This window comes from Lycorma delicatula, chromosome 9 (assembly GCF_047948215.1).
Source record: "Lycorma delicatula isolate Av1 chromosome 9, ASM4794821v1, whole genome shotgun sequence".
Classification (NCBI taxonomy): domain Eukaryota; kingdom Metazoa; phylum Arthropoda; class Insecta; order Hemiptera; family Fulgoridae; genus Lycorma; species Lycorma delicatula.
Window position 1 is genome coordinate 128,160,751 of NC_134463.1, and position 25,922 is coordinate 128,186,672.

Here is a 25,922-nt window from a genome sequence, read left to right on the forward strand (position 1 = left end):
TTGACTATTCTACTTAGCAAAGATTGATTAAGCTTAAATCGAATGGAAAAAAAAAACTAATAAAAATAAATAATAATAGTTTATTATTTATTTCCTTCTAAAAGCAATTAAAGGATTGCCTGATTTCAGCTGCTCGAGAAAGATGAATTTTGCAGTGCAGGAAAATTGTCAATTCTGACATAATAATAATAAAGATAATAGTAAATAATCAATTTTCACTTGCATATTTTCTTTTATTGATCGTTTTTGTTTTTTAATATTTGTTTTTATCAATTATCAAAGATCAATTATAAAAGATTTATCAATTTTTTATATATTTTTCTATTTAGTTTTTGTTTCCTTTGTTAATTCCCTTTGATCTATAGACGAGTTAAGAGTTTAAATATGCACACTGCTAAAGGGTTATTTTTAAGCATATTCTAATTAAAAATTTATTTCAATTAATCTTTCTTTGTATGTCATAAAAAATATTAAAAATTCAGCAAAAATGTTGTTTATGATTTTACATAGAAGTCTGACTTTACTCGATAAGCATTTAAGACATTGGCTTGTCACTCAGCAACCGAGTAGAAAACAGTTTTTTCGGCTCAGATCACAGGTTCCTTACCCAAATCACGCTGAGGTTGCAGTGGTTCTAGACATCCTAGATTTCTTGGTAAGGATGCGATAGAGTCTAACCTACAAGTACATAACTCAAAATGATAAAATAAGGATTCAAAATAAGGAATAGACGGTGAGAAAGAGCGACCTATCCGGGAATAAATGTTCAACACATGACAATTCCATTCATAGGAAGGCACTCTCCAAGCAGTGGGCGCCCTTCTTTTCACAGTCCCTCAAAAGACCAAGGCATTTTAACTCAAAAAGGAAGTAGCATATTAATGATCGATAATATTATGTTGATCAACTTAAATATTCAGTCCTCATATGTAAAGACTTGTCATTTTCAACTTAAAATGGTTATTTTAACCCTATTTATTCATTTAATTTTAGGGCGGCTTCTTTTTCTTTTTGATATCAATTTCAAACCACACAGTGAAGTTTTCCAGCAATGCCATTTTTTTTTTAATTATCTACTGGCATTAAATTTTAATTTTTGAATTAAATCATTTTAACATCTAAAAACATTTTCATGTTTATTTCTTGTAATAAGCAATATAGTTTTAAAAAAAGTTAAATACTGTCACTTGTTATTGATTTGTCAAAGTACGACAAGAGATTGTTCACAGACAAATTCTTACAAGTACATAATTTATTTACTGCTTGATATATTACAAACAGTAATTTTGGATGTACTATGAAATTTAAAATAAGTAATGAAAACTATTACAAAATATTATTACGGCATGAGATTACAATTAAAAATCAATAATAAACATTATACGAGGATTATTATTTCTAATATTTAGAAAATGAAACTACCTTATATTTTTAATAATGAAAAATGATGACACCTTCTCTCCTGTACCCGATGAACTCACAAAACAAATTCTCACGCGTAACCCAGAACGAAATAGTATCATAGTATTTGTTGGTGTAAAAGTTTGTCAGGAGGGCATTCCTCCTTATGTATCACAAATTCTGGATATCAAATCGACGGAACGATATTGTACCGAACAGTTTTGAAATCATACATATCGATTAAAATTTATGCTCGGTCTTATATATTTAAGAAAAATAACTGCGTCATTCTCACAGCACTATTATCATTCAAATAAATGCTATTTAGGTAATAGATGTTAGAGTGGCCTAGCAGGAATGCACCTGGCGGGAGGGAGTTATAGTTTTACAGAGACGGTTTACGGTCTCTTAGGCGTGAGAGGTTTATGCGGTGACTACAGCAGTAGACTGCTTCTTAGTGAATTTTGGGGGTTTAAAGAACGGTGGACCTGGGTGTAGGAGGCTCTTCTTCTTCCAGCCTTCTGCTCAGTGCTTTCTGTAGTTTTCATTTGTTTGTTTGTTTAGTTATGGAATGACCTTTATCATGCTTCTTCGCTAGTTTTTACTCTTTCTTAGGATTAGATGTGTACGAGGTGTGATAAAAAAATACGGTGAATGAATTTTTATAGCGGCAACTGCCAACGCTACATCCATAAGCTGTAATTTGTCCAATAGCGTGATCAACTGAGACAGGCAGGGACAAGTTGTAACACGTTCGAGCTTGCCAGTCAGCTGCCAGAGCCGCTAGAGGGAGGTTGTGTTTATCGTGTCTGTCGCGCAACATGGATTTTGAACAACGCATTAACATTAAGTTTTGTTTTAAGTCGCAAAAGAGTGCCAAAGAAGCTCACGAAATGATAGAATCGGTGTACGGCGATAACTTTGAAGACTGTATTCAAGTGGTATGACCGATTTAAAAACGGAAATGAGTCTGTTGAAGACGAGCAGCATGCGGGACGTCCAGTAACCTCAAACAGTTGAAAATGTGCAAAAAGTGGAAACAATGGTTCGTTCAAACAGGCGAATGACTATTCGAGAGCTATCGGAAGACCTTAACATCTCGTACGGATCCGTTCAAAGCATTTTAACTAATGAATTGCAAATGAGACGAGCGAGTGCAAAATTTGTTCCCAGACTTTTGAGTGATGAACAGAAGGAAAATCGTGTGTCAATTTGCACGGAGTTGAAGGGTCGTCTTCATGCAGATCCGGACTTCATGGCCAAAATTGTAACTGGAGATGAAATTTGGGTCTACGGCTATGACCCTGAGACCAAAATGCAGAGTTCCCGATGGAAAACCAGTTCATCTCCTCGCCCTAAAAAGGCACGTCAGTCAAAATGCAACATCAAGGTCATGGTCGTTGTTTTTTTCGATAGTGAGGGTAGAGTGCGATCAGAGTTCGTTCCAAGGGGAACAACTGTAAACTCTAAATTTTATAAGGGTGTACTGCAACGTTTGTGAAACGACGTACGAAGAAAGCGACCAGAAAAATGGACCGATGACTTCCTTCTTCACCACGACAACGCGCCGTGTCACACCTCGCTTCTCATTCGCGAGATTTTGGCCGAAAAAAGTGTTCCTGTCTGTCCACATCCGCCATACTCACCGGATTTAGCACCATGCGACTTTTTGCTCTTCCCAAAAATTAAAACTGTGCTTAAAGGAAAACGTTTTGACACCGTTGCTGACATTGAGAGGGCCACGACCGAGCAGCTGAAAGCCTTTCCGAAAGACGCCTTCCAGCAATGCCTCCAGTCATGGAGTCAACGTCGGGATAAGCGCATTGCTAGCCAAGGACAGTACTTTGAAGGAGATTAAATCGAATTCTATGTAACCTTATTACTTTTTTTAATAAAAAATTATTCACCGTATTTTTTGATTACCCCTCGTATGTCAGTTGTATTATTTTACAACCGATACCTTAGAAAAGATGCGAGCCCTTATAAGGACATATCATAAGTTTCTTCTTTCATGCGTTTATATACGGCCATCGCTGGGTCTCAGAGTACTTACAGCCTCGAGCTTTGGCGTTGGCCTGATGCGATCGATCCATCATATCGTTCATTAAAACGTTTTGTTCAATTGAAATTTTAAAATTTTCAAAATTTTGAATTTTTATAAATCATCTCCAATGTTGTACTTTCTCAATCTTTCTGTTTTTACACTTATTTGTCTGTTAAATTCTCTCACTCTTTCTTGTTCTTGTGTTTTCCATCTGTCTCCTCTCTGCATTATTTTTCACGCATATCATCACGTAACCCTAAAATGCAGTAAATAGTTTAGAAATTTAGTTTTTAAATAATTTTATTCGGTACCCTTACATCAGGAAGAATTTCAACCGAGTTTAGTTTTCCGGCTTTTATAGGGTGGTCTCTACCATCTCTAATTTTATTTTCTTCGAATCGTCATATACGAGTAATCACTCGCTCGACCGAAACAAATATTTTGAAAATTATATTAAGAAAATCGGTACGGCAGTTTGAAATATCACCGACACAATTATTCCTTCTCTAGGAATAATCGGATACAAAATTAATAGCGTAACGATTAAAGTCCATAAGTCACAAGAAATGTTTTAAGAAATATTTTTGAAATTTTATAACTCCGACGTAACTTCGAAGAAATCTAGTTAAGAGAGGGTACATTTTATGAAAAAAATTCAAGGGAAAATGAAAGCAAATACAATTTCAATTTCCGTCTATGTCGGTCGAATAGATTTTCTTTTTTTGCGAAAAAAATTAGCCGAAATAAGACCGATGTTTTCCCTACTTACAATCTAAAACCGGAGGAACACAATTTCCTTAAGAATTAAAAAAACACGATCGATTTTCTTTTGTTTCAATTTTAGAACATAATAAACTTCAAATATCGATCGGAAAAAAACGGTATGTTATAAAATAAATATTTTTTTATGTTACGTATCGGACAAAGTTAAATGCCGCATCCGACACGAGTCGATGACCATAAATGAGCTCGCAATTATTCCCCGCGTCCCGACCACCCGGCTGATCTACGTTACCGATTTCTCTCATCTTCCTATTCCAAATTAAAAACATACACAAACACGAAAAATATACACACACATAAAAAGTATATGTTAACGAAAAAAGAACTTATCATTTATTTTCCACTTTCACTAATCTAATAAATTTATTCGTTTGACTTTACTGTATATAATTTTTAAAATTTCATTCTTGAAAGATAAAGAGTACAATTTTTTATTCATTATTACAACTTTGTACTTAAAGTAACAAAAATATTTTTATTACTTTACTTAAAAATACTTTTTGAATCCGTTGGATTTAGAAGCTTTTCTTTAATTTTGATCGCAATTATTATTTTCTACGGCTGTACATATAACGTTTGAATTACACGGCTGAAACCTGTATAGGATACAGGTTTCCTTTATGATACTAGATTTTCATTACGATACAGGTGTTTAACCGATGAAAAGCCTACTCTTTTCAACCGTTGACCGATCAGAAGCGGGTATCGTTTAACGTATCGGCTGTTTATTTTACTTTTATATTAATCCTTGCTAAATTTTAGTATTTAGCAAGCAGAGCTTAATTAGAAAGTACACGGACAGGTAACTAAGTTTCTATACTACACCGTTTATTCTTTTGTTAATCGCATCGGATTCTGAGAAAAAATGTATTTACCAACGTACGATATTAAAGAAAAGGCAGAAGTTTTCATTAATAACCTGTCGCCGTAGAGATGTATTGTTTACGCATTTTTTGAAAAATAAAAAAATATTCAGTAAAGAAAGTATTCTATTATCGATTTAAAACAATCATCTCGATATTTTCTCAGCCGTACAAAAAATACGATGTGCAACTGCCTATAATGGTCATCGATGCGCTCTTACGAAGTTGACGACACTCGCCGAGGCTTGTGTCGTCATTTATTTCGTACCCGTGCTCAGCGGCTTGGATTTTAAAACAAGATTTACACTCTTTTGGGATTAACTAAACCGATAACAGTCGTTTGCGCCTACGGAAAGCACTATTAACAATTTTCGATTTAAATACTATTTATTTAGAAATTAATATGTTTTCTTCTCCTTTTTTCATTCCTTTATACAATTTATTCAGGCGTTATTTTTATACGTAGAATTTATTCCACGATTAACGATGAACATTAAAAGAATTGAAATCGCTCATCTGGTTTTAGAAGTTATGTAAAATATTTGTAAACGGGTTTTTTTTTAGCGTAATCTTGTTTCCCGATTATCTAGCTAACCGTTTAGAATGGCTCTTTATTGGAATACAGTTTTTATTTTTGAATGGAGATAACATTTCTATTAGAACTTTGGAAGTAAGCCGATGTACATTACAATTGATTGCGAGATGATTAAGGGCTTATTTATTAAAAAAAAGTAAAAGGAAGGCCCGGTTTCAAAACTTTATTACTCTTATTTTTCAATGTAAATTTTTACTATTTATTATTTTTTTTACTATTATTACATGTTAGCGCAATAAATATTTTTTACAAAATTCATTCCTGATCCGAATATCGCGACACCACTGCTCACTAAATCGGGCAGTATTTTAAATGAAAATGACCGGTTAAATATTTTAATAAACGGTGACGTATTACCGGTATAAATAGGTTTTACAGAACCTTAAACCTTTTTAATGATCTTTAAAAAAGTTTCTTTAAATCTGTTTTTTCAAGTCGGTTCGTATTAGAAAATATAGATATAATTATTATATAACAAACGTCCGTCATTTATAAAAGAACTTAAAAATAGCCTACGCAATAGTTTCGAAGAAAGTAATTTTTTACACGCCTTTTAACTTATAAATAAATATACTTTCGAATAATTTTCATTAAAATTTTCTGAATTGCGTTTATTTTTTTGTCATTTAATATCTTTTTCGTATTTATTTTATTATCGTTTAATTTATTTATATTTTAATAAATAATTAATCACCTCTACTATTACAATTTATAATTAATTGTATATTTTGTAACTCTGATCTCAACAAGGCAGAACAGCATTATAAACCCGTTTACGGTGGTTTCCCTTGATCCATCCAAGTAAATTCTGCGGCAGTCCCTTTTTTAACCTTAGAGTAGTATATACAGAGTGATTCAAAGAAACGGGAAATTTTAAAAGTTGTGTCGGTAGCCGTGGGCGATTGGTACCACTTGATAAGTGGCGCCAGCCTCTCTAACCTAACCTGCTATTTAGTTGTCATGGATCCTTGGAGCGGTGCGCAACGCGCATTTGCTATCAAAGCGTTTTACAAAACCAATGACAGTGTGGAGGGAGCGCGTAGAGAATTTCGCCGTCATTTTAATCCGGGACGGCACGACCGTGTTCCATCAGCACGTGCAATTAAAACACGGATATCTAATTTTGAGGAAACCGGTTCGGCAATGAAAAAGAAATCTCCAGGCCGTGAGCGAACCGTCCGTACACCACAGAATGTTCAAGCTTTACATGATGCTGTCACACGAAGTCCACATCGGTCGATCCGTCGTCTCTCAGCATCTTTACAATCGCATAGTTCAAGCGTTCGAAGAATGTTAGTGAAGGACTTGCAATTCCATCCGTACAAGTTGCAGATCGTCCAGGAACTGAAACCGAACGATGCAGTTGTGCGAGCACAACTCTGTAATGTAATGCTTCAGAAGATAAACGATAACGAAGAGTTTGTTCACGAACTGTGGATGTCAGACAAAGCGCATTTCCACCTCAGTCGATTAGTTAACGAGCAAAATTTCAGATACCGGGCACAAGAAAATCCTACGCAGCTACACCAGTGTCCGTTGCACAACCAGAAAGTGACCGAGTGGTGTGCTCTGTCATCTTACGGTGTTATAGGCCCTTATTTTTTTGAGGATGAAAACGGTCTTGCGATTACAGTGACGTCGGCTCGTTACGTAGCCGTGCTTGAAACCTTTGTTGTGGAACAACAAAACAGATTTCTACCGATTCTTAACACAGCCCGGTTTCAACAAGACTGCACGAATATCGATGGCAGCTGTACGCCGATTGTTTGGACAACGTGTCATTTCACGAAACGGTGACATTAGATGGCCTCCTAGATCGCCTGATCTCTCAGCTTGCGATTACTTTTTGCGGGGTCACCTTAAAAGCAAAGTGTTCCACAGTAGACCTGCTACAACGGAAGAACTGACGGCAAAGATCCGAGAAGCAATTGCGGAAATTCCAGTTGACATATTACGTCAAACCGTAAACAATTTAACGAAGAGACTTCGTGAGTGTTTACGTAGAAGAGGTCACCTGCAGATGTCATCTTTAAAAAATAAACTAAAATGTATGCGTCCTAAAATGGCAACATTTGTACAATTACGTGAAATAAAATTCATTTTCTAAAATAAATTTTTCATTAACGTTATTTAATTTTTAAAATTTCCCGTTTCTTTGAATCACTCTGTATGTTACGGTAAATTTGATCAATCGCCTCCAGTGTTGGAGAAGTTAATAAATATATAGCAGTTTATTAAATAAACTTTCATATTACATATTCTCCATATTAATTTATTTTACATATATAAATAACAACTCGACTATAAGCAGTAATTACTGAATTTATGATTTAAATAATCAAAACGTTACTGTTAATTATTCCAGGTTAGCCAAGAAAGCGTAGGTTATGTTGGGTTAGATTACGTTGACTCCGTGTACTGACGAATCGTACATACGATTCGTATATCACTCGTAAATCAACATAACCTCTCTTTTTTCTGTTTAGCCTCCGAAACCACCGGCAGGTTACAGGAGGATGAATGAAAATATTATGTATGAATCTGAACGAAGTGTAGTCTTGTACAGTCTCAGGTCGACCCTTCCTGAGATGTGTGGTTAATTGAAACCAGACCGCCAAAGAACACCGGTATCCACGATCTAGTATTCAAATCCGTATAAAAGTAACTGATTTTACTAGGATTTGAACCTTACAACGACTTCGAAATCAGCTGATTTGCGATGACGAGTTAACCACTAGACCAGCCCGGCGGGCATATCAATATAACCTAACTAAACATAACCTACGTTCGCTTCGGTCCCTAACCTCGTCTAATTAACGTTAAATATACAAATTATATATGTTATTCTCCAACATTTAAGGCGATTAATCAAACTTACCGTAACATATAAACTAATTCCTGTCACGATCTATACGAAGCCGATGACATTAAAAATTTATTCATGTTTTTATTCACTTTCGTAAGTACCTGAATTCTTCGTGAAAATTTAACCTGAGTTGGCTGATATTTTGTATATATATATATATATGTCTGTGTGTGTGTGTGTGTGTGTGTGTGTTTGTCAAGTAAATGGAGGGGATCGAGTAGCTTAAACGTAAGAGTTTAACGGAGAAAGGTATAATACGTTATTTTAGCACACATCATTTCGAGTGAAATGATGTGATGTATTAAGATGAAATGCGAAGATTTTGAAATTTTCATGAGATCTCAAAAAATAAAAAACCGAGCGAGGGTTTTAACAGAACGGAATAGAAAGCAACGGATTCAAAGAAAGAGCAGAAGTTGAAGCGGTCGGTAAAGTGAAATGAAGCGAAGCGAAACGGCAGGGAGGTAAAGAGAAAAAAGATCGAAAGATAAACAAGAGGTAGCGCGACGTTAAGAGGAGGGAGGACTGGCTATTTTAAGATGAGATAATAGTAATCTGCGATAGCAGAAGGTAAAGGTTCTTAGGTACATACGTGTTTTATGTAACCCTCGGCCAAAAGATATCGCGGTTATTAAGAGAGGTAGACCTCTAACAACGGGGAAAGAAGAAGCAGAAGAAGAAGAAGAAGGAGAACGGGCTCACGGTTCCACTCAGACGCAGCGGATAGCGGTAGAAAGGGTAGATAAGAGCAAGAGTAAAAAGAAGAAATAAAACTGTGACTAACGCAAACCACTCCACACTCGACGGGGTAGCTGATACCCGTACGCTGGTGCTCTGTTACCTCCTTTTAGATGCGCAAACCGAAAGAAAGGATTACTTATTGAGGACAGTTTTACTATAGTAAACATAGAGGGTATTCGTTCAGACTTTCACCCCCTACACCGTATAAAACCTATTGCTAGCTATTTTACTTACTATTTTCTACCGTCAACCGCTAACCGCTCTCTCACCCGCCCTATCACCCTTACGTCTTTACCGTTTTCTTCTTCGCCCCGCCGTCCGAACAACTTACCTCGACACTTCTATTCTTTTAGTCGCTGAATATTTCATGGCCGTACTTATTCCGGTTAAAAAGTGAGGCGGTGAAAGAAATAACCACTCACCTCTACGTAAACACACACCCTGCGCGTGCGCGCACATACAAAAAAAAAACACGAATGTAAATATTGTTGATGATTTTTATCGTGATTTTTTCGTTCTACTCTTAATCCGGCTGAGAAAAGATAAAGAACCATTAACTCGTTAGGATTATACGAGAATTAATTTACCGGATATATTTTTATACGGCAAATACACCGATCGTTTGTCGGTAAATTATACTTACGATGCGTTAAAGGAAACCGGAGACGTAGGTATTGTCGGTAGATTAAATCTTATTAATAATGCCGAGGATTTATATTACAGCTGATCGTAGCAACAGATAGATCCGGTTAACTTTAAAGCGTACTTGACGCTTCGATTTAATATTCAATACTGATGTTTTCTTTTCCCTTTCGATAAACCGATGTATTTCAAACGTCGGGTGTTAGTTAATAATACATTATACTTTTAAAGCCAACTGCAAAGCGGAAGGGGAGGTCTGACAAAACCCCTTGTATAATTAGAGTTACAGTTTATAATCTCAGTTACATACGTCCATATATACACGTTTCAGCTGATAAGCTAAGGTGTACGTTTATGAACCCTTTATCTGTCCCGGACGGGGCTCTTTAAGTTTTAAAATAAAATTAGTGTTCATCGTAAAACGCATTATTCGATAAATACAAGATGGTGATTTTGTGTTTAACACAAAAAAACTATAAAAGTAGTTATTTTTGAGTAAAAAATACCTCCCGAGAGATTGCGGGCCGACGGGTGCTAGATCCTCGAAACCGATCTTCAAGCTTTACTTCTCGTTTTAAATTCTGAGGATGTACATCGGATTTTGACATCTTCAGGGTTAAGTTGAGAATACCAAAATGTTTAAAGTCACAGTATTCGTACGATCTAGCGGGAGAGGGAGTACACTGGACCGAACCGAAGACCGGTTTCTGTTTTTATTTGGTGAATAAAGTCAGGTCCCCTACTTTTAAACTGAAATAAAACTGACATCGTAAAAAATTGCGATCAAAGTTTAAAAAAATAAATACTTTTTCAATTATTTAAATTTTAAAATTTACGGGAAAAATATTTTGAATTTTTAGTACGTTTTTCTAAATTGATTTTAATTAAAGCTTATTTTATATAATTAAAAGTTATTTTTATTTAAGATACGGATAAGCCTTCAAAAACTGTTTCATGAAAAAAAAACTTTCAAAAAGAAAAGCAAAAGTGATCAATTTTGATAGAATTAAAAAAAAAGAAGTGGCAACGGAGTGCTATACTTTCCCAGCAAAGAAACTGAAACTTTATTATGAAAAATGGATTTTCATATGATTTCAAGATTATATATATATATATATATATATAAACAATTTAAACATTAGAATGATACAGATATCATTACCCTACAACAATCGAATACTAAGCATGGCGACAAAAAAATTGCACACGATTTCAGATCACCTTTAACAGTGTCCTTTTGCGTTTTAAAATTTTTTCGCTTATCGACAACCTCTCCTTCTCTGAAGCCGGCTGAAGTGTATTTGATGTAAAAAATATATTAAATATTTTTAATATGTACGAGTACATTTATTTTCGCTTAAAAATAAAAATAAATGTGCGTATCTAATAATAGTACGAGTAATTAAATTACACTATCATTCACTTGTTTTTACAAGTTTATTTTTATTATTTAAATATATTTATATATTTACTGAAATAATGCGTAACCGACAACTGAAATATTCTGTTAAAATATATACGATTAAAAAAAATAAAACAGATATTGTTGCCGATGGAGGAAAACGGAACTCATTGATATGAAAAAAAGCTGCTAATGAACCGCATAACTTTCCCGGCTACGAACCTTTATCGTAATAGATTTCAATGTTATTGATTTAAAAAAAAAAAAAAATGTGTAATATAAAATTATTTATTTAATTGTATTAAACCTTTAATTTTTGAAGAAAAGATGCTCAAAAAATAAAACAATAGCGTCATGAAGTAAAAAAACAGGATTTTTCCTCTTTTCCCGTGTATAAATACATAAAATTAATTGTGATTTTAAATTCAAAAAATTCAAATTTTTTTTATTTCTGTTCAGTTAAAAGTTTGTCTTTAGGTTGTACGTTTTCGAATATAGTTACATCTTTTTTCACTTTTCTACGCGATGAGTTTTTACTTTCCCGTTTAGATAGCTCTATAGCCGAGCTGTAGCTCTAGAAAGGAAAGTACTGTAATCGGTTCAATTTGGGCATATGCGGTTTTCACCACATCTTGAGTTTTTGACGCCTAAAGAACCCAAAAAACCGGATGAAAACTTTTGAGTTATGCGAGATACAGACGTCGCGGCGAAACTAGTCAAAATGGATCCACGGATGATCAAAATGGATATTTTCGTTGAAATTTGAAAACCGACATTTTTTACGATCGCAATACTTTCTTTACTTCGTACAGGGAAGTAAAAAAACAAACTACTCTCATAGAAAGGAAGACGGAACCATCGATAAAAATTTCATAACACGTACAGAGTGGCGCGCGAAATGATCCGTTTGGTTTTATTAAAAAATATTTATTTGTCTGTCGATACAGAAAAGTAAAATACAATGTGTTTATTGTATACCTGGAAATTATATTCTGCTTATCACGTGTTCAATACGACCACCATCACGTCAAGCAACTTCTTCAACACGAACTCCTATGTTGTTAATAACTCGGCGACACATATCCTCGGTTATCTCGTTGCACGCCTCGATGATCGGCTCTCGCAGTTCCATCATTCTGTACGAAGATGTTTAGGGAAAATATTTTCCTTTAGAAATCCCCAAAGAAAATAATCATACGGATTCAAATCAGGACTGTTCGGGGGCCGGTTCTGTCCACGCGCAAAACGATTACGAAATCGGTTTGAAACGACAACGCGTTAAAAGTTTTACGCAGAAAGTCTAAAACAACATTAGCTGTATGCGGTTTGGTTTCATCCTGCACGAACCGTTAGTTTTATAATCGAAACTCTTTTCCAAGAAGCCGAGGGACAAAATTATTAGGCAGCATGTTTAGATAACGTTCACTGTCCAAAACAGAATGACCCTATTACCCTGTGACTTGAGATAGCGGCCCTTACCGTAATTCCTGGAGCGTGATGCACCTTTTCATGAAGAATTTGTGGATTTTCGGAAGCCCAAAAACGCACATTTTGTTTATTAGGTAAAAATGTGCTTCATCTGAAAATCAAATAACGTTCAACAATATGTCTTGGTACACAGCCCGATCAGCGAATCCCATTCTTTGATGTTTGTTGTCGACCGTTAATTTAAGAAAAACTGTTACTTTTTTACGTATACAAATGCAAATCGGTTTTTAAAATTTGCTGCGCAAATCGCCTAGAAATCCCAATTTGCGCTGCTGCTTTTCTTATTGATTTGCCCGGGCTCCTGAGCAACGCTGCTCTGACAGCTTCCATATTCTGTGGAGGACAAACATCGCCAGGCCGTTCGCGCTTACTCTCAAATAATGAACCATCACTACTAAATTTTTCGTAAAGTCTACGTATTGTTTTAAATGAGGGCGACTACCGAGTAGGAAAAGGGGAACGAAACCGTTTTGTGGAAGCACCATACTTTTCGTTTCGTTTAAAAACAACAGTCTTTACGGGTTGTTCAAAAGTCAGTCTTCCCTTGTCAGCCATCTCAGAACGATACACAAACAACGCACTCGGAGAGAGAATAAACTAATATTCACGAAGAGTCGGTTCTGCCGACATAAAATACATTAATAATTATTAACCTAAAAGATTATCGCCAAAACAAATATCGGATCGTTTTGTACGCCACGCGGTATTTTTCAAGATTTTTCGAAAACAATTAATTTTTATCCCGTTACAAATTTATTGTCGTTAAGAAATTTACGTCGTCGAGACGGGAGCTGGCTCGTTATATATATTGTATGTAACGATAACGTTTTCATTTGAAATAGCCTTAAAATAAATGAATTCTGCAAGTTTCGTTAAGATCGGGTGAGCCGTTATCGTGCGGAAAATAACGAGGGAATTTACCTAAGTTACAGTATATATGAAACAAAGAGCGAGTGATATCAAGAAATGAACGATGCCGATCGCAGTCAAAATCTAAATAGAGGAACACGTATATAATTCGTTAGGCTATTTATCCCAGCCTTTCGTACGACTGTGACGGATAAAAAGCGTTTAAGGTATTAAGCGGCTTCGGTTAGATTTACTTTCTCTGACGGTAATAGTGTCCATATTCATTACATATTCTTTTATGTAAACAAAATGAAATGATATCGCTCGTAAAAATATAAAAAATAATCGAAAAAGCTAGGGTAGAAAAGAACAACGGGAAATTATACCGCTTCTGATACGCTACGCTTTTTCTTGATACAGCTATGTCGTTTTTGGGAGCGACTTATATCTGACTGTCTACAACCGCTTTGTTAAAGGTCGTAACAAAATATCATTAACCGTTCTGTTTTAATCGCCTATAATTTTTTTTTTCATTTCTACTTATGTCCGCTTAATTCAGGAACCACTGGGGCGGCCTAAATGATTCTAATACTGCTGTTTTTATTGAACTTTGAGAAGATTTTAGGAATAGATTTTTCTAGAGATTATACTTAAAAGCGAAAAGGTGTCATATTTTCGAGTTTTATCCGTGTAGTTGTTTTTTAAATTATTTTTGTTTGAATTTAACAGACATTTCTATGGAAATGCCAACAATTTTTAATCTTCTCATATATAAAGCCGAAAGTTTGTTTTCTCGCATCACGCGAGAACCACCAACCGATTGATCGCTTTCAAATTTGCAAGATACATTCGTGTTATCTCACGTAAGGTATTACGACCCGCGCCCCGTGCGGGTGAAGTTTTCCATTAAAAATAATCTTTAAAGAAAAAAAAATTAATAATTATTAAAAATTAAATTAATTTCTGTCACCGTGGCGACAGAAATCAGTCGTGAATTTTCCTCGTCAAAGGTCTATGTACTTCAGTCGCCGTAGTTACTGCTATTCTGACTTTTGTAATTTAGTTTCTTTTTCAGGTTTTTACACAAAGCTTGAACAGTGTAATTATTGCTTATCGACGTTATTCTCACAACCATGAGGATAACGAACGCTGCGGGGTTCCAGGTAATGGATACGGTAATAACTAGCGAAGCGATCTGTGGAGGGTCCGGTGCCGCTCAGGGACATCAGAATGCTCAGAAGAGGGCCGGGGAACCTGTGGGTCAACCGCGGGAGTCTAGGGAGTTATAATGACGCAAAAAATAAATAAACTACGAAAAATAATATATAATGTTTGAATCGCAAATTAAATATTTAAAAGGTTGCTGAATGCTTCTTGTAAATGAAATTATATCAAGAAAAAGAGACGAATTCTCGTTAATAAAAACTTATTCTTGTGATATTGACGATTAAAAGAATTAACTGTTTAACAGTTTTTGTACGTAGCAGAAGGATGAAGCAACTTTAAATTGTGAGGGCTGTTTATACAGCGTCCCAGGAGGTGTTGGCCAAACTTAAGGGATTGATTCAGGATATCAAAATAAACAAAAAGTAGCGGGATATTTATATCTCCTTACTGATAGCAGAATAAGAGACATCAGTCCCTTGCTGCTGGCTCTTTGTTAGGTTTATTTTTGTCGGTTATATATGAGTTTTGTTTACGGACGAATTGTGGATTACGTTACGATCCTTACAGATTAAATTGAAAGTCGTTAATCGGGCTGAACTTGGGAGACTAGCAATGTCTGTGCGACTTTTTACCGGCACGATTCCCCTTCAATCGTTCCGCTGAAGGCCTGTCGTTGCTACTGCCTTTGCGTCTACCAGGAATTAACGTGATGGGACCCTAGCTATTGGAGGATGACTTCCTTCACCGAAGGAAGTCGCATGTTCTAACGGCGGGTCTAAATTGTAAGGTAGAAGAAAGAACAGCAAAAAAGTTCATGCCGACAAATGCCCTATCACGCTTCATTTTCCCTTTGCTCTCCGCTTTTTGTTTTTTTTTTCAATAAAAATTTATATATTAAGAACGGATTTTGGTACTTTAATGAAATTTGGTGAATATGTACCCGACTACATATTCTACAAATAAATAGATTTAATCATTTTATCTTCAAAATTTCTAACATATCGGCCGTTTAACTTTTTTATTTGTTAAATCTATTATTTTTAAATAAAATAACATCTCAGTCGTTCAAACCGGTCGATAAATATCTGAGGTACATCTGAAATTTTTAAAAAGAATCGCAAAAATTATGCGTTTGACGGTTTTCACTTCCTTCATTTAATCGATTTAAAAATAACTAATAATCGTAGAACAGGTACAAAATTCTTTCTTTTTCATATGTAGATGTGTTTTGTACGTTCTGGTACAGCATCGAAATCTAGTTCCTTTTTATCATAGCTGACCTTATCGAGTAAATTAACTCAAAATCATCGAATAATCGATCTTGTGGAGAAAATTAACTTGTTAAAAAAACAATTGAAATAAAATTGCTTTTAAATATAAAAATTATATCGATAAAAATCCAGTGGATTTAAAAAATATTTTGAAACGCACAATTATTTCGTTAGCCCTAACTCGATAACCGTTTCCAAATCTGCGTTAATGCAATTTTTTATTATTTGTGAGAGGAATACGTCAATAAGTATTGAAGAAACATTTGGTATATATAAACATTTACATTTGGTTAAATGTATCGACACAAAAACACAGACTTATGTAAATGGAATGACCTACAGCGCACTGTAATAAGTGTACTAATACTTTTTATTATTTTAATATTACTGGTGTCAAATTTACGTTTATTTATTACTTTTTTTCAATTAAAAAGGTGGCCTGCGCGTTTTTATCGAGCGAGTACATTCCACAGATTCGATCCGTTACAAGTGGAATTTGTTTCGTATTCATCACATAACAAAAATTAAATTTATTATTCGAGGTATTTCACGAGCCGTCTCCTGAGAACCGACTGAAAAACGGGAAAGAAAGAAAGTAAAAAATTAATGAAAGAGGGGAAAATAGAAGTAATAGAAAAAGAAGAAGAAAAGTGGCGGGGAAGGGTTCTGGTTTGTTGATCATTTTTAATATTCAGGCTGCCTCAGGCTACCTCGTGAACTAATCTCCCCGTCACAAGCGTCCTGCCTTCCTGCGTCGCTACGTGTCGTCGTGTGTCGTTAAAGGTTCATGAATTGTTTAATGCCATTTATTCGGTTGTACAAAGTAATATCATTGATTTATTTAATAGCAGAATCGATTGAAGAATCGAGAATCAACCGTACAAGCTAACCCTTTTATCTGTTTGTCCCTTATACGTTTATTCTCGTAAAATTCACTACCGTATTTCAATAGCGTACATCGGTCGGTATAAAAAAAAATAATCCGACTAGAACCCGTTACAAGACGGGGTACGCGCATGAGCGTCTTCATATACACACATACACAATGACATTTTTGAAGAGCGCTACTATATTTTGCAAATTGCTATGAAATATTTTAGTAGATATTTTTTTTTTATTTCAACATTCTTAGCGAGGATTAAAAATATAAAAAGGAGAAAAGTTAACGTTTCATTTCAAGAAATTTAAGCTGTGTTTTTTAACTTACAATGCGATAAGGGGGGAGGCAAAGTTTGAAGCTATTCGGTTTAGATTAAAATCGTTATGATGAAATTTACTACGCCATAATATATGCATAACAGTGGTCATTCCTTTGTTAACCAGGAAATTCATTATATATAACAGATAGCTTTAATAAATTAATAGATCTTTTCGCTGTAAAACCTTTTCTTCAACCGCTTCACCGTTTTAAGTGTTTCCCCATCCTGCTCTATCTACGCTAAATAATTTAATCGCATCTTTTATTTTATTAAACCTGTTAGTAGAAATAATAGATGGAACGATCTATATTTATCAAGAAGGGGGACCGCACGGTAAATATTTGCTGTCAAGAAGTAGTTTAATTTAGTTTTGTATTACAACGACAGGGTTTTCTTACTTACAAAATACGTGAACAAATGGAACTTAAAAACGGGATTTAATTAATTTTCAAGGCGGATAGTAGGATTATATTACAGTAGGGTTTGGCCGTACTCGTAGCCGATGATGATCCTCAAATCGGGTACGTTCCACAAGTAGACCGTTTTTTCTTCATCGGGCCCCACTCGTAGCGGGAAGGGTTGAGCGCTGCCTTAGATCGGCTACTGGGAATGCCGGCGGGTGTACGGCACTAAATCTTTTGAAATGCGAGTCGTAGAAGTGCCGAACGCTGCTTACGCCAGAATCGGTGCTGCCGGATAACATAAGTATTAATTATTTACCGATAAATTACCGATATTTTTATCGATAAAATTTAAAAATCGATCGAGTTATCGTAAGTATTTCAAAACGTCAAATGCGTTAAATCGAGTGGTTTAGGCGCGTGACGTAATCCAGACCGTCGTGTAAGTTGAATGTTCAATTTGTCGTTCATCTACTGTAGGGATAAACCCGCAATACTGCAAATTCAGTTCGATTTTGATAAACTGAAAACTAATCGCAAAATTTAAACTCTTCTAAATTTGAATCGTGAAAATTTGGAATTCGGCGATTTAAATTCGCGAAAACAGACAGGCAAATAGCAGTAAAATAAAATTCGTTCTTGATTTAGACCGGACTTGATTAACCGTTTATCTAGTTTTTTTAAACTTATTACACGTTAATCTTAGTAGAAGTAATGTACAAAAATATTCATAACGTAGAACTTATGAAGTATTTAATATTTAAAAAATAACGCATTAGTATTTTTTTCAAAAGTCTACTTTTAGTTAAATCATACTGCTCACCGATTATTAAAATTATATACACAAATTTACGTCATAAGTATTTCTACGAAAAAATATATATACAAATACTATTTATATAAGTAGGAAGAGGGGTTTGTTTGTTCGGGATAAACAAAACTACTCGATCGATCGCAATCAAATTTTTACCAATGTTTCTTGGCGTAAATGAGAAAGTTTTTAGATATATTTCATCTCGAAGAAAAAATATATATAGGTATATGCGGTAGCGGAGATTTGCCGGTTGAAGCACAAATGTTTACGAGTTGAATTAATGAATTGTGAGTCTCTGTCACTGTGTGAGCTGGGTTTGAACTGAATGATTCGAATCAAATCGAACGATTAATATTACAAAAACAATACAATTAGATATACATTAAATAAAATAAAATAAATTAAAAAAATTTCTGTTTAAGAAAAGCGGGCTTCCCGTATGGACCGCGAGGCTAGAGGGGTGAGGTATGCGAGCATACCTATCGGGAGGCTAGACTAATCGTCACCATCAACCGGTAACAAACGGAGTGCCTCTGGTGTGCTGTTTTCAGAGATGTAATGGGGTGCTCTTATAATAACTCTGCAAACAATCGTCCGATTTTCAAAATTCAAAAGAGGTATTTGCTATTAGTAGGCTGAAGGCTAAATTTTGCATGCATTCATCGGTTTGTCTGGCATTTCTCCCGCCACCATCTCATTCGGTCGCCATAAAGCATAAGATCGAATGTCTGTGCTATTGAGCCTCGAAACAGTTTAGCGACCGTTGTCCTAGAGCTAAACTAATAGCGTGAGCGGAATGAGCGTGGTGCAGTAAGTGGTGGACTCGCTTGCGTGTCCCACCGCTCACTTGTCATATATTACTAAAATGGATAGGCGCACCCCCTCGTCAACTACTAAAATACATATGACGATTCAATAATAAAATTTATCTCGTCAAGACAGCAATTTGCTGCCACGCCTAGGTCGCTAAATGCCAACAAGTACCTGTCCACTATATTAAAGCGCTTGGAGCCTTAAGTGGCTGGTGGCCAGTCGTATCTCTCGGGTAGCTTTCTACAGCAAAACTACTGATGCCGGTTGAAGAGAGTAACCGCATCAAGGAACTCCCATACAGTCTGACAATGCGGCTCTCGCCACATTGACTCGCCGCTTGTGAGCGGCCAATTTTCCCCTTGACCACTACGTTCCAGGGGGGAGGCCTGAGATCTGGCCCGCCCAAGAGTTGGGGAGTCGAACATCATGTGTTCGTTCGACTGGACCTCCTCGCAGACGCGCAGTTCATCAACTGCCAGGCGGAATCGAAACAAATATCGGTTCAAATTTACGTGGTTAGAGAGCACTTGAGCCCCCGTTGCCCTTACTAACGAAGTAGAGGCGTACCGTTCCCCCAAGTCCTGTATAATTCTATACAAGGACCTTAACTTAGTCGTGGCGTGCCATTCTTGCTGCCATCATGCTTCCATCGCGAGGCTGTGAAGCCTCCTCCGCAGGCAGGAGATGGGAAACCATGGAAATTTAGAACCGGTGCATTGTGATCACCGTTCCGCTCCGGTACAGGCCCGGCTTGCTGCATCAAGTACACTCTCGATCTAACAGATGACGGTTATTCGGAAATGTATATATATGTATATAAATAAAGTTTGTCTGTTTGTTTGTTATCGGAGCACGCGAGAACCGACCGACTAATTACTTTCAAATTTGCAAGATACATTCTTATTATCCCAGAGAAGGTTTAAGCCATCTACCGGAGCCCTTACTCCCTTGATACTAAACATATTCATTATTTCTTCACTCCCAAGAAAGATGAAGTTGTGAATTAAAGATATTCATTAAGTAAAAAATAAATTAATCCTTTTACTTTATTGCGGCAAAAAAATAAATTATAAATTTTTCGTCGTCAAAGTTGTGTGTACTTTAGTTACCGTAGTTACTATTAGTCTATCGTTGGTAATTTAGTTCTTTTTCAGGTTTCTATAAAGCGCCAATACTATAATTATTATTTATCAGTATTATTCTCACAACCTTGAGGATAATGCTGTGGGTCCCCGTGGACCCCCAGTATTATCACCCCCTTGGACAAATGCTGGAACAGTTTTTTTTTTTTTATCAGTGCAGTAGCAAATCTAGACGTTCCTGATGCTATCTATATGGTGTATTGATTTCAATAAAACAATTTATTTTTTATTTATTAACGGAATATCAAAAGAGTAAAGACTTTTTCAAGATAGATAAAACGAAATAAATATTTATTCAAAAAGTACAGATTAGATGTAGGTTCACGGTAGTGTGTGGGCGTGACGGAAGTATTCAGTATTAAACACTAAGAACAGTCAGCCCCATTACAAAAGAATTTAAGAGGAAAGATGGAGGGGTAGATAGATATAAAATAGGGCATTAGACATTAGTAGAAGGGCCTATAAAATCCTAATGGAGACAGAAACAAGCACAAGACTTGAAGTAAGAGCGGGAATAAGCGACAATCCCGATTCAATAGTAAAACGTACCTAACCTGACTTTACAGAGAATACTGTTCTCAACGACCGACGGTTGCCGAAGGCGAAGGAAGTGTGCAAGCTTAAGGAATTTATCAATTAATGATGTATAATTCAACCGACTCTGTTTAAACGGAGATGTATAATAATAAATTATTACACTGATTGCGCGCGCGTGCGGGCGTGTTTGTGCGTGTGTTTCATTAAAAAAGCGTACTGCAGTTGTACTTCTTACCGATCGAAATCTACTCAATCGTTAATTTGCCGTTTAACATTACTTTGCGATAGATTTTTTTTTTTTTCACTAAAAACTTTGGAGTCTTTAAAATTTAAAAAACAAAATTACGAAACGGCTAAGAGAAACATTTTATATTGATTAATTTTAAAAGTTAAACCTCCGCTTTATTTTTTTTTTTTTTTTACTTTAAAGTTTATTAACTTCTAAACGAAAGAAAGAAAGAGCTTTATTTATAAAGATGACCGACTGAATCCGAACCTTATTCACTTCTTTTATAAATGAAGTAAGTGACTTTTAAAACGGCTTTTTATAAGATCGCTTCTTAGGGACAGTTCAGAAAATTAAAAACTACCTTGTAATAATTAAAAAAAAAAATCTTTCGTATATTTATCCCCTTTTATTTTTATATATCTTATTTAAAAATTTTTTCCCTGTTGAAAGGAGGTAGTGTATATATACTGGAATATTCCTTGACAGAAAGAGGCGCATTAATTTTTTAACATTTGTCCCGTTCGCTGTTACGCGTGTTAACACCTGAGCCGATTTCTTTACGAGTAATAGCGTCTATTATTCGACCGATGCTTTAGGTAAACAGAAGACGACATTAATAGAGGTGAATATCATCATCCGACATTTTATATGCTCGGCATGCAGTTACTTAAAGAAGGCGATGGGAAACCACTTCACCACCCGTTTTCGTCGGTCAGCATGAATTGAAACGCTTATCGTTTGGAAAATTACAACTCGTTCCGACTGTCGGATGGGTTTTGAAGTGATTATAATTGTAAAAGCTGTCGACGGAACGGCGATTGCACTGCCGATTGGCATGGGATGCCGTGCGGCCGTGAGGTGTAGCGGCATCTCGACGATGATTTACGAGGTGATTGTCACGCGGGACTCTGCGATGGAGCCGAGTGGGAGTAGGAGGTCTGTCCTCCTCTCCCTAGTGGACCAGACCGTAGTCCATAATTTAACCTAAGTCTGGGATTTGAATCAAGCTGTGTTTCACTAAGGGAACTAGGACTAAATTTCGTTGTTGCGATCAACATGCTTAGCGGTATGTTGTGTTTATTTGCCTCGAATTACGAGACGTTCACGAAATTGGCTCATAATAAGTAAAACTAGGCGCGGGGTTCTCGCTTCCGCGTGCTCGGTTAGCTAGTTCAGAGGGATAAGATGCAGGACATCCAAGATGTCCGGACGAAGCCTACAGCGAAGGTAATAAGCCGAGTTATTAAATCACCGATGCAAATGTCTACCGAGGCATTTACATCGGTGGCATTCCGACGAGGCCAGGCTTATTACTATGAGATGTGAAAAGTCAGAGGGCAATAGACTACTCCGGTTAAAGCCTAACAGGACAAGTAAGGACGGTGGGGGGGGGGGGCGACCGGAACGTCACTAGGCGGATGTCTTCTTCTGCGGGATTGGGTACACGATTTGCGTTTCGTTACGGGTCGGCTACAACAGTTCAGCTTTTAAATATGCATACGTACGACCAAAAATTAGGGAACAAAATTTTGTTTTCAAAATTTTCGAATGGAGTTGAAAAATTATACATTTTTATCGAGGTAATAAGTGACATCTATCAAAAAATCTTATCAGAAATCAGTTATCATTTAAAAGAAGACCCCGAGCGGTTTTTTTTTTAGTTCTAAAAGTTTTGAGTTCTCTGGAAAAGAATAAAATAATTTTGATAATAAAAGCATTCTACATATACTGTACACATGTCGGGATCTATGTTTTGTTTTATATTTCAGAAAACGTTTAATCTAAACCGAAGAACTTTAGTGAAACAGATCAGTCATTAGACATAATAATTCAATAAATATTTGAAAAAATCGGACCGGCATAGGAGGATATCGTTAAACCAAACTGTTATCTTTATAGCATTACCTGTATATGTGGTGTTATCAGACCAGAAATAATTTTCAATCCGCAGCGGCATCAGACATTACATACGTTTAATTACAAAATAAAATAAAAAATAAATACGCTTAAAGCCCCTAATAATTATTTATTTTAATCCAAGAAATAATGTTAAGGATCTAATGCGCTTAGTGTTTGACACTAAAGACTTACGTCACACACACAATTACCGTAGGCCAACATCTAATAATTTTTTTAATTAATATTTTATTTCGTTTTCCTATCGTGAAAAGGTCTTTTTATTCTTTCAATATTCCATTAACGTGGCAATAAAGCCTTGATAAGGACAGCATCACAAAATACGCAATTAATTATAAAATGAAAAGTAGCTGTGATTAAAGCCCGATACAATTATTTAAAATATACTAGAAAAAAGGCGCGAAAATGTTACACGGTTTATTTTTCATTAAACGTGATTTTGTTAAATATTTTTGCCAACTGTAACTAAATAACGTTTGAATTTAGCGTGCTAACAACAAAAAAAACTTTTACAAGGGAAAGCTTCAAAATCCTAAACATTCTTAGCCGTTTCTTGAGTTGTGATTTTTTAACACTGTTCTAACCTCAATGTTTAACTTTTTTATTCCCAAAACACAAATATAATTTTAGATAAATATTTATAAACAAAAATTATATAATAAAAACAAAATGAACAAAAATAATGACAAAAAATTTAACTGACAACTGTATAATAAATTTTATTGTGTTTATTAAAAACAGAACGTTGTTTACATTAACATTCTATACTTATTTATTTTTATAAAATTTCAAAAAACCTATGTCTGCAAAAGCTTTTTTAACAAAATGTAAAAAAAAATATAAGTAAAATAAATCTTAATGTAAAAACAAGGTACTTTTTATAGTATACAATTTATTACACGGTTCAGTTTTTTCGCTAGATAATATAATAATTTTCGCTAGTTATATGTAAGAAGTGAAAAAGAGTATGAACTGACAGTTGAAATGACAGAACGTTGTATTATACGTGTAGTCTCTGGTGGTGAAAGTGACAGCGATAGTGATTCGTTTAGCGAGGATGGTAAACTTGCTAGAAGTTTCAATTAGACGCATGAAGAAAATTCAAGTAAGCATTTGTTTATTACTAAAAATTAATAATTTAGTAAAAATAAAGGTTATAAAAGAATTAATTACGTATTATTTAAAATTAGTAAACGTAAACATGATAATAATTAATACTTCGATTTGATACGTAGAGTTGATGTTTTCAGGCCGAGTAGTAATACGCAGTCTGCTGGTGACGTCACAGGCTCGTACATTGGCTGGGTCTAGTATACGCCTATTAAATTACATATACACATTTTTTGCTGCATTTCATTTAAACTTATTTCATTTGAGAGTGAGATACGATCCTCCAATTCTTTATTAAAGTGGACAGTTATACAATTGCTGAAATATTAGTTTTTATTAACATCAAATATTTATACGATTATTAATTCAACAATCTTACATGAAATATTAGGATAGAGTAAAATTCCCTTTATTATTCGTATTACTAGATCAATATTATTCGTATCTACGTGAATTGCTGATTAACAAAAGTTTTAGATTTCTGGTGTGTCGTATAAATAAAAGTTAATGATAATTAAAGTATTCCGTTTAGCGAACTCCTGTATACCGGTTACAAAATTTAATTTCGACCTTACGGTGTAAGGTATTCGGTTTTTATTATTCGATTATTTAGGGAATAATCAAAAATGAAAAAGAAACAATCATACAGGAAAACGAATGAATACATGAAGAAATATATCTCAAAAATACGACAAGAAGATGAATAGGAAGAGGAAGAAAATGTTAAAACCAAAGAAAGAATAAAACGATTAAGAGACGATGATAAATATAAAGATAGAGAAAATTTGAAAACCGGAGAACGTGTACGCAAATTAAGATCAGAAGAATTATATCAAACCAAAGAGCGATTAAATGATCGGCAACAAAAAACAAATAAACGAAATGATGGTCTACTCCGACTTGGAAGAATATTGTCCGACAATATTAGAAGAGTAATAAACTAAACGATAAGAATTTTTTGCAATTTATTAAAAATCGGGCATGTATGCCTCAGTGTCTATGTTGTTCTTTGAGGGCCTATTTTTCAGTCTGTAGTTAACTTTAAAGAAAATAAAATTAAATAGAAATTCCAAAATAATTAAATAAAATTAAACTAGAAAATCCAAAAATAATACGATTCTATAATCAGATGTTTCACCAAATCTGTTACATATACTCGAATGTAATAATCCTTATTAATTTACATATACACATTTTTAAAAGTACAAAAAATTTTTTTTACCAATAACTTCTGATTTTTTCATATTTTATTATTATTATTATTGAATTATTATTTATTGTATTTTTTCTACAGTCACGGGTTAATAATTATTAATAAATCAATATATTTAAATTTAAAAAATGTTTAAAAAAATTATTTTTAAAAATTAAAAAAAAAGGAGATGAAGTCTCATTATAACCGATGTGCCTTCCCTTACAATCACAAGGAGAGGTGCATAACTAGATGTTACAACAGTTCTAAATCCAAAATTTCATCATAATACGGCTAATTGTTTTTGACTTACGCGAGATACGTACTACGTACGTACAGACGTCACCCCGAAACGAGTCAAAATGGATTCAGTAATGGTCAAAATGAATACTTCATTTGAAAACCGAAATTTTTCGCGATCACAACACTTTTTTTAATTCGTGCAAGGAAGTAAAA

At 34.9% G+C, this 25,922-nt stretch overlaps 1 protein-coding gene across 2 annotated transcripts in view; it reads right to left on the reverse strand.

Moving 5' to 3' along the window:
• LOC142330487 (extracellular serine/threonine protein CG31145) overlaps positions 1-25,922 on the reverse strand; it is a 514,347-nt gene that overhangs the window by 11,226 nt on the left and 477,199 nt on the right. The gene's annotated exons all lie outside the window — the stretch shown is intronic.